Genomic DNA, 9,534 nt, shown 5'->3' on the forward strand with positions numbered 1-9,534 from the left:
GCCCTTAAAATGTCTCAAAGAAGTGATAACCCATTTGCAATAAGCAATTAGTATAACCTAGTGATACATCTAGATTTCTAAATATCTTTCCCTATTAAAGGGGATTTTTTTTTTAATCATTGGGAAAACAGCTATTTTCATATCTAGGTGAAGGAAAGTACAAATTGAGCCTGGAAAATCTTGTGATAAAAACCACAGAAATATTCAAAGGTATGGTCAGGACAAAATTATGTAGGAGCCAGCTTGAAGCAGTCCAAATTTGGCATAATTAAGCTTCAGAAAGAAGGATGATAATAATCGAATATAGCACATTGAATAAACAAAAAAGAACCAGAAGTCCATATTGATATTAAATAAAACTGGGGAGAGAGAGTATGAGAAAGAGAAGAGAAGGTAAAAGCTTTTTTTTTTTTTTTTTTCCCCAGAAGAATGCCAGGTAATAAAGATAGAAAGGATGACGAAATTAGAAAATCACTACAACTCCCAACTTGATTGAAATGTAGTTAATCTATTTGTTCAAACTGCAAAATACTCCTTGATGTTTCCTTTATGATGGGAATCCTAAACAACTGATCAAGCTTTTCATATCCAGTAGTAACAAAGCTTGACATGTGCCTCTGATGTGATTCAATGATACATAATGCCACCAACATAGTGTTCCTGCTAGAAAACTTTGACCTAAATCTCAACACAAGATGAATCAATAACGTGAATTCTTCGAAAGGACAACTGACCTGAATTCTTAAAAGGATTCAATGGCATAAAGAACAAAGGGAGGAAGGGGAATTGTTCTAGATTTGAGGAGACAAATGAAATATAAAAGTGAAATCCAAAGTGTAGTATTGATTGGATTCCAGATGGGAAATAGGACAATATAAAGACATGTTTTTAAAAATAGGGGGATTCTATTATATTTTCCATTGAATTATAATATATTAATGTTTTCTTAGGTATGATAATGTTATTATGGTTGTATAGGAATATCATTGTTCTTGAGAGTTTATGCTTAAATATTTGGGGATAATAAAGTATGATGTACACTCATGGCTTACTCAAGAATGGTTTGAAATAATCTCACATATCCTCCCTCTTCACCCCTCCCCCACTCTCTGTACATATAGTATATATAAAACACATTCAAATATGTACATATATACACATATATTTTACACACATACAGATGTGCACTTATACAAATACATACCTATCAACATATACGTGTGTGCATGCCAAAAAAGTATACACATTTTTTATTTATACATATTTTGCTTTAATAGTGACCAAAAAGACCCTTTCCTCTCACCAATCGTGTCCACCAGATATGTTGGCCTTCAACATATGGCTATAGCAACATATATAAATCTATATCATACATTTATACACTAACACACATTGTATAAGCATTGGGAAGACACAGACTAGGCTTTTGCATGACTGCGTGCCTTTCCCAGACCACTTAAAAATGAGCACAGGTGTGCTGTAGGTAAGACGTTCAATTGACTTTGGCCATCAATCCCCAATATTTCTGAGTTAAGGTAGGTTGACAAAATGGGATGGCATATTTAAAATGTGGTCAGTCCAGTTTGGAGATCATATAAGAAAAGAAATAGGAGGTGCTAGTCTAAGCCTGAGATAGAGTCTGGGAAATCACCACATTTATGATGTGAACTCAAAGAACTCAGGTGCTACAGTGTAGACTAAAGCCCAGTTTGTCCCAAGGGAGCTGGCCCAGGCTCAGGTATAGATCTTTGAGTAGTGTGTGCTGAGCCTCCGCCAGCCACCATCCAGCAGGGCACTATTGCTCAGTTTCGTGCTTTTAGGACTGCCCAGGAAGCTCCAATGTTAGGACCACTTGACTCATTCAAAAGATTCAAGGTTGTATTTTCACTGAGTTTTCCATCTCAGGACAGTTGATGAGGCAAGAATTGTACAGTTGTTTGTTCCCAAGCCACTGGGGCTGTTTAGAAGCAGTATCATGAAAAGCTCTATGCAAACTATACTTTTCGCTTAGTGCTGGGCCAAGCAGACCTTGGCTAATGACATTCCAAAACTGCCTTTCCATCAGTCTTACCAGGAAGTATCTCTGACTCCCTCTTCTGGACCCTCCAGGTTTGGAGGAATATTTTCCTCAGCAGATGGGTGGCTGCACAAAATGGGGACAGACCATCTTTCTGCTGTTTTAAGGATCTGTGGTGGCTGCGCTTCTTACATGGTTCCTGGAAGGCAAGGGTCACAAGGGTGGAGTGCATGGCAGAGCCCTTAGGAATTTTACTGAGGACCTGCCACCCTGCAGGCAGACCCATAATCTTCTCCTGGACAAGGGTCCCCTACAAACTCTGACAGCTGGTGATGGGTTTCTAGCAGGCTTTGTGCCTCTGACTGATGCAGTGGTTTCCTTCCCTCCAAATTAGTCTTTGCCTTCTTCAAAACATGTCTGGTCAGCTGGCTGATGAACTGCTCCATGCTCTCCTTTTGCTGGGTGGTGGTTTGCAAATGCTCAGCTGTGCTCTGAAGGAGCCTTTTCTGGTTACTAAGTTCTAGAAGTTCCCTATGTTGCTTCTCCCACCTTGCTGAGCAGCATGGGACTGTGGGGGCTTAGCAGGGCTGCTCTCCAGAAAATGGTGAGGAGGGAAGCCGGCTCCTCCAGGGTCTGGCATAGGGCAGTGGCACTGCTCTGAAGCTCAGGGATGCTTGTGCTGCCCAGGACCTCTGTGCCCTGGGCTTCAAGGCTAGGGAAGTTACATGATGGCCTCACAAGAGATGCCATCTTTTTCATCAGCACTTTGCCCTCCCCAATCTGCTGTCTTAGGGCAGTGTAGTCATCAATGTGGCCAATGACATGCCAGCCGTGTTTATTGACAAAGGAGCCATCAGCAGCATTGCCCTTTGTGCTTTTAGGCCATCTGTCCTGTTGAATATGGCAGTTTCTGAGCCAGGAGCAGAGGAAGAACTGGGGGAAACCATGGAGAATTCATGCCAACATCCCGGACTAGTGGGGAAGCAGCTGGGTCTTGGAGGACTGGCCACTTGTTTCCAGGGTCTGCAGTGGCTGGGAAGTTCTGGTGAGTGGGGCTGGGGCTGAGGAAGGCCTGGCCACTGCCCCCCTCCAGCTGCTACTGCAGGTGGAGGTGGAGACCATTGTTCGCTTGAATGCTCTCCTCCAGCTGTCTTCTCAGAGCCTGAATCTCTGCCGCCAGGTGGTTGAAGTCACTGCCCAAAGGGATTGGGTGACAGGCATCCAGGCTGTACGCTTTCAGCCCCTTGAAATCTTCTCAGTGTCTCGTAGATCTGCAGCTCCAACCGGAGGGACTGGAAGAGCTGCTGCTTCTCTTCACGTTGCTGCTGCAGGACAGGCAGCTTGTGCTTGCAGCCTGGAGTCATTTTCCTGGAGGGATAGTCGTTACTCCCTGAAATGCAAGATCTCTTGCTGTTTCTCCCACAAATTTTCCAAAAGCTGCTGCCTTTCCACTTTCTGATGTTCCAGCTCCTTTTCCAGCTCTTGAAGCTGCATTGAGAAGAGAGCAGGCTTTCTGCTTCCTGGGTGCACCCTCTGGAAATGTGACTCAGCTGAGCCTGAAGGCTTTGGTTTTCTTCTCTGAGGACTCTGTACTTGTTGCAGAGCTGAGGTATGGACTCCAGGCCCCGACTGTATATGTTTGAGGTGGATCCTATCCCTCTGCAGGCAGCAGAGCTGAGCCAATGCTCCAGCTGCTCCCACTGCCAGTCATTGCTGAAGATGGACTCCTTCAGACACTGGCGCAGTTTCCAGATTTCACAAAGATGCTCTTCCAGTAGATCAGTGCCTGGATGGGCCTGGCCGGCCTCCCTGAGGACTAGGGCCGCGGGGAGGTTCTGAGGAGTAGGCAAGCTAATGGGGTTGCTGCTGGATTCGGCCTTAGCCCCCTGAGGTGCACTGGTGGCTGATGGTTTAGAAGACAATACAGAAGAATGACTTGAATGGTGGATGGAATCTGAGTGACCAGTTGAAGGTTTCTTCTCTTTATAGTGCATGTACTCGCTGGCTATGTCCATGTTAGAGCAGGCTTCCAGCTCATCAGACAGGAAGGAGGTGCTGCTGGGTGAGTGGTGGGAGTCAGACAAGGCATGGCTGCTGGGGGGCGTGAGGGACTGGGCATCCAGCTTGGCCTGCAGGACCTTAATCACTTTCTCCTTCTCCTGTAGCACCCTGCTGAGCCTGAGGGCAAGTGGCTCAAGTCCAGCTTGATCTTTCTCATAGAAAGAAAGATCCTTGGTGCTGAGCTTGCTGATGAGCCTCTCTGTCAACTGACTCCCCTGGGTGACTTTTTCCCCGAATTTCTGCCCCACGTAGTAGTCAATGTCATTGCTCCACAGGAGGTCCTCAAAGGATTTGACTGTCTTTTGCATGCTGGGTGAGAAGGTAACAAATACCTCTCCCTTCTCGTATGTTTTGCCGTAGGTAGGATCATTCTCAGGCCTGAAGCTGAATCAGGGAATCGTATTTCCCAGGCCACGAGGCTGATCGCAGCAACTCAGCAGGCTTCCCTTCCAGTCTGGTTTTTGGTTGCTGGGCCACCAGCTGGGATACTTTGTGGATAAGGCTCTCCAGATCCTTTATGGCCTGTAGCCTTGTCACTGAGAGGGACTGGGCATGGCTCCTGAGGCTCTGAATGACCTTGCTGGCATTCTGCAGCTGGGTCTTCAGATCTCTGATGTCCCTCTGTAAGACAGACATCTTTTGACTTTCCATAGGCCTGGAGCTCTTCCTTCTTTAGCTGGCTCTCCAAGGATTTCTTCCCGGGGGGCTGGCCAGCACAGAGCCCAGACGCCCCTGCTCAGAACACAGCCCCTGCCCCCTGCCCTAGCTCCTTGAGGCTGTCATGTTCCTCACTCAGGACTGTCGGTCTCCTCCTGCTCAGCTCATTCTCACTTTGGCCACATGTCTTATAGCCCAGGTCCTGGAGGTCCTCCTGGACCTGCTTGCTGTCCTGCTGCACCAAGGATTTGCTAAATATGGTTCTGTATTTCTCCAGCTGGCTAGCCTGGATGAAGAGAGTGGCTTCTGACAAGAGCACCTTCTCTTGGAGATCTTGATAGTGTCGTCTGCACTGTGCAAGCTGTAAGCACAGAAGCTTGGTGGACCTTGGGAGGCTGAATTTTGAGGCCCAGGGTCACAGGCCTCAGACTGGTCATGCAGTTGGTCTCCACTGCAAAGGGCACCCCCAGGTCAAGGCTCTGGGGTGTGGGGTAAGGCCTCCTGGTCACTTCCTCCTCCTGCCGTCAGTGCTTCCCAGAAGGGCAAACCAGTTCTGCGTTCATTCTGTCGATCTCCCTGGCCAGGTGCACAAGGAACCCTGAGGCAGGATTCCCATTCCTTTCCTTTGCTGCTCAGTACCAGCTGTTCTTTCAGGAGGTGGCTGATGATATGGGCGTTCTTCAGTTTTCCCTGGAGCTTTCTGAACTCAGCCTGAAGGCCATTCTCATTCAGATGCCCTTTGGCTACCATAGTCTCCACCATCACCTCACCCTTCTTGTCTTCCTCAATCTCCCATCCATCAGACATTGCTTCTCCCATCTGCTCTTTTAGCTCTGTTCTCAAGGCAAAGGCACAGCATGGTGTTCCTATATGGAACACAGAGGAGAATCCTGCTCCCTCAATTTGAGCCTTTAGCTCCTTCATTTCTGCCTCTAAGAAGCCTTTAGCTCCTTCAGTTCTCCTCCAAATGCTGGTGGAGCTCAGCTGGAGATCTCTCCTGGAGATACCTGTTACTATCCCCTCCTACTGGGGAAGGAGGAGGAACAGACATGCTCTGGGACTCTGCAGTTGCCAGGCTTTTCTCCAGAGCCACCTTGATGAGTTGCTGGTGGCTGCTCTGTGCAGCCGCCTCCTCAATGCTGTCAGTGAACTCAGTGCTTGCATCTTCAGTGTCATCCCCTGCAGCTGCACCTGCAATGGCAGCCAGGGTCTCCAGCCTACTTAAGCATTCCAGGCTGCTTCTAAGAACTTCCAGCCAACTGCATAACACTTGCATACATTCCAGTTCTACCTGCAGATTTCAGTCTCTCTCAGAGCTCTCTGGATGGGCATGGAACTTCACCAGGCTGCTATAGAGCTGTCTCTCTGCTTGCAAGGCCTCGTTGAGCCAACTCTGCTCATCCACCAGTCCTTCTAGCATCAGCAGCAACTGTTGTCTTTGGTTTCCTGAAATTTCTTAACCCTGGGATTGTACTGAAGCAACCTTTTCCCAGAGAAGCGAGACTTCTTGGTGCAGGCGTTCCATTGCTGGTATGTCTTCAGGATTAACCAGTTGCATTTGCAGGTCCTTTATGAGGTCTTCTTTAATCTGTATGTTCCTGGTCAGGGATTCCATGTCAGCAGCCTGCACCTGTAGCTCTTCTTCTTGAACAGCCATCATGGGCTATAGAGCAGAATGTCCATCTGACTTTCTCTTTCTTTTTTAGCCATGAGTTCAAGTTCTTCTTTGGCATTACTATTCTTTTTCCAGCCCTGCAACTATGTCCAAGTCTTCTAATGTGGACATGGCTATCCTGGTGTCCTCTTGGCAGTCAGTGAAGTGCTACCATCTCTGGAGGGTATTTGCACTGAACCCTGATCAATCTGTTCTTCAAGAGGGGGACCAATGGAGCCAACTTCAGCTTGTTGGTTAGAGGTGACTGTTTGCAATGTCATGAAGTCTTTCCCTCTTAAATATTGGTGTAGGGCCTGTAATTCTGAATCTTTCCATTAGGGCTTGTACCATCTTTTCTGTAGCAGTTTGGCTTCCCTTCTCCCTGGTACTCATGGACTGAAGCAGGGCTTTAATCTCCATTTCCTATTCCACAGCTAGTTTATTTCCGTCCCTTAGAAGGTCCTTCTGCTGTGGACAATAGCATAGCTCCTCTATCTCCCTCTGCCCTGGTCCAAGTTTACAAAGTAAGGTTGCACTAAGATCCTCCACTTCTTTGTTACGTCTTTGTCATGCACAGATGTCTGTAACTGCTGAATGATACTCTCTTGCTGCTTCTGCCAATGGCTAAACTTGGTTTCCATTTCTTTTTTCAGCCACTAGAGGTTTTGACAGGTAGTAGTTAATTGTTCCACTTGCAGGCCTTTGGCCCTCAGTAGACTCCATCTTCTGCATGGTCCCTTCAGTGGAAGAGAGGACACCACGCAATCTCTCTAAGTCATGATCTCGCTCTCTCACAGCAAGATGAATCTGTTGCGCTTTTTCTTTTTCTTCTAGAGCAGAGAACTTTTCATCTATAGCCTGCTCCAGAGCAATAGCTCTATTTTGTATTCACTGCCAAAGTTTCTCAAGCAGCATCTCATTTGCTTCAAGGGTTTTGTCTCAGTTCCCTCAGTATTGGAGGAGCTTCCAAAGTTCCTAAAGCAGCTGCTCCTCATGATTCAGACTCTGCCTTAGGTGCTGAATGTTTTGTTCCTGAGTTCTCATCTCATTGCATTTTTCAACCTCCAGGGTATGAAGCATTTGACTCTTACACTGCAATTCTTCTTGTAGCTGCTGCAAGGCTTTGCACAATTCCTGGTTATGCTTCCAAGAACTCTCTGCTGTTCTGTCTCATGTGCTGCAGCCTCTACAAATTGCACACATCGTTTGTCATCATCCATTTGGTGTTCTTTCCATTGTATCCCACTCTGGAGCTTCTGTATCTCTAGCTGGCTGCAGAATAAAGCACTCTGAAGATCAAGCACAGCTACCTGCTGCTGAGCTGGAGAAGAACCCTCTGAGTTATGAATTTGTCCAAGCTGGCTTTGGTGTAACATTTCTTGAAGCTTAGCCATTGTGTCATTTTGCCCTTCAATCACCTGGTACAACTCCTTGATCTCACTGTCCCTGCTTTTTGGAGTTTCCTTGATGCTCTGGATTATGCCATCTTGCTTCTGAGATGACGCCTGAGCAAACCTCAGTTCATAGCTCACTTCATTAAGTTTCTCTTGAAGAATCTTAATGCTGGCTTCTGTTTGCTAAATATTTTCCTGGAGTTCTGCCAAGTGAGAATCAGATACAGACTGTTGTGTTATGGTGGTCTCATTTGAATTCAACTCCTATTGTTTGAGCAACTCTTCAGTCATGGGCTGTGTCTCTGTGCTCCTGGGCTCCTCCAGCAGGGGTAGCAGAGGTTTCTCTTGGGACGACTGTTCTACCAGCCTCTCCTGGGCAGCCAAGCTCTGACTCAGTTCTTTAACTCTTTTGTCCCTCTGGGCCAGGGCCTCGGAGTGCTGGTCAGGGTTGGCCTGGTCTCCTGGCGCATCTTCCAAGTCCTTGGCGGCTCCCTTTAGTTTCTCTGAGAGCTCCAGGTTACACGCCTTCTCTGCTTCCACCAGGGTGACCATCTGCATGACTTCATTCTTTGCTATCCTAGATTCCTCCTGCAGAAGCTGGATCTTACTCTCCAAGAGCTCATAAACGTGCTCTGTCTCCAGCTCTCGCTCCTCAAACTGGTGCCAGAGCTCAGCTTCATTATGGCTGTTGGGATTCTCCACATCAGTTCATGTTTTATCCAGATGCTGTTTCTTGACCTGGAGTTCTTGCTTCGGGCTCTCCACTTCAACCTTTAGCTCCATGAACCACCTGTAGACATCCTCCAGGCTGGCCTCATACTTCTGCTGCATACGCTCCTCCAGAAAGTAGATGCTCAGCATGAGGCTGAAGTTCTCCTTCTTCAGCTCATTGAGATGCTTCTCAAAGTCTCAGAGAGCTTGGGTCTGCACCTGAGGGGGTTTCTCAAATGCTCTCAGAGAGCAGTTGAAGTCACAGCAGCAGCAGGACCCACTGTTGGTCCTCTTCATGGCTTTCTTGGGCCTGGCCACCAAGTGCGAATTATGATCCCTGCTTGGTTTTCCTACAAGCTTCCCTGAATGATTGGGTGCATCCTTCGGGCCTGAACCAGCATCCCCACCAGTGTAGGCTGTGCTGGTGTGTCAAGTATACACATTTTAGGAAAGGAAAAAACTGTATTAAAATTGTAATACTCAATATATACAGATAACAAAAGTCACTTTTAACGTACCTCTTGGTAATTCAAATCAAATATGACTTGAGTATTGCTATATATACATGGAGAGAGACAGAAGGGATGTAGAAGTGTGGCAAGATGTTTACAACTGGTTGAGAGTTCATTTTCCTGTTCTTTGAAATTTAAGTTTGAAATCTTTCAAAATAACAAAAAGATTCTGTAATCAATTTCCATATTCTTTCCTATGTTACTGAAGTTCTACAGCAAGACCATAACCCTTGTCTTTGGTCATCTAGAAACTTATGTTGTGAAAACGTTTTGCATTATGTCTTTGAAAAGAAACAGGTAATGACCACAAGAGAGTTGATTACAACAGTTCCTCATTGCAATGTTTAACACATTTTAGATCAGTCATAGTGTGGCTTTGATACAGGATTACCACCCATTCAAAGCAGGACAGGGGATCTCAGTTTTCCAAGGCTTGGACAAATTCATAAAGGGAACACTCTGACCTTTTGCCCTGAGCTGGAAGGACTGCATTCACTCCTTTGTCAATAACACTCATTAACATTGAAA

General features: G+C 46.5%; 1 pseudogene; it reads right to left on the reverse strand.

Annotated features, from left to right (window-relative positions):
* Positions 1-2,128: 2,128 nt before the first annotated feature.
* On the reverse strand, positions 2,129-8,629 carry LOC128598661 (myomegalin-like; annotated as a pseudogene).
* Between the last annotated feature and the right edge of the window lie 905 nt (positions 8,630-9,534).

Source organism: Nycticebus coucang, chromosome 11 (assembly GCF_027406575.1).
Source record: "Nycticebus coucang isolate mNycCou1 chromosome 11, mNycCou1.pri, whole genome shotgun sequence".
Lineage (NCBI taxonomy): Eukaryota > Metazoa > Chordata > Mammalia > Primates > Lorisidae > Nycticebus > Nycticebus coucang.